Consider the following 883-nt stretch of genomic DNA (forward strand, 5'->3'; position numbering starts at 1 on the left):
TGAGATACATACACTCGCACACACATACAAAACACCATACAAAGAAAATTCTATACATAGATTCTAGCCCCTTAGAAATGTACAACTTAAGGCCGGGCGCGGTGGCTCATGCCTGTAATCCCAGCACTTTGGGAGGCCGAGGAGGGTGGATCACGAGGTCAAGAGATCGAGACCATCCTGGCCGATACCGTGAAACCCCGTCTCGAAAAAAAAAAAAAAAAGAAATGTACAACTTAAGACAGTTAACATTAAACAGATAAGCATAAACAAATAAACAACAGAAAAACAACATTAAACCAATACATGGTGCTCGCTTTGGCAGCACATATACCGAAAAATTGGAACTATACAGAGAAGATTAGCATGGCCCCTGCTCAAGGATGACATGTAAACTCGTCAAGTGTTCCATAAAAAACAAATACATGAATGAACAGCAGGTCAACTTCATAACTGAGATGGCAAGCAGGCGGCCAGTTGATGAATGTTTACTGAACAGCTCCTAGGTGTCAGGTGACTGGGCTAGGTTTTGGTAATAAAAATTTGAACAAAACAGACACAGTCACTGCACACATGGAGATTCAAAATACTAGAGAAGATAAATACTAAACAATTTTTTACTAAAATATAGTTTATAGGCCAGGTGCAGTGGCTCACACCTGTAATCCCAGCACTTTGGGAGGCCAAGGTGGGCGGATCACCTGAGGTCAAGAGTTCGAGACCAGCCTGGCCAATGTGGCAAAACCCCATCTGTACTAAAAATACAAAAATTAGCCAGGCATGGTGGCAGGTGCCTGTAATCTCGGCTACTCAGGAAGCTGAGGCAGGAAAATCACTTGAACCCAGAAGGCAGAGTTTGCAGCAAGCCAAGATTGTGCCACTGCAC

General features: G+C 43.4%; 1 non-coding gene across 1 annotated transcript; it reads left to right on the forward strand.

Moving 5' to 3' along the window:
• The first annotated feature begins 306 nt into the window (after positions 1 to 306).
• Positions 307 to 415, forward strand: LOC119467286. Its single transcript, XR_005195823.1, has one exon. It is a non-coding gene; the product is annotated as a U6 spliceosomal RNA (small nuclear RNA).
• Positions 416 to 883: the final 468 nt, after the last annotated feature.

This window comes from Cebus imitator, unplaced genomic scaffold (assembly GCF_001604975.1).
Source record: "Cebus imitator isolate Cc_AM_T3 unplaced genomic scaffold, Cebus_imitator-1.0 Scaffold274, whole genome shotgun sequence".
NCBI lineage: Eukaryota > Metazoa > Chordata > Mammalia > Primates > Cebidae > Cebus > Cebus imitator.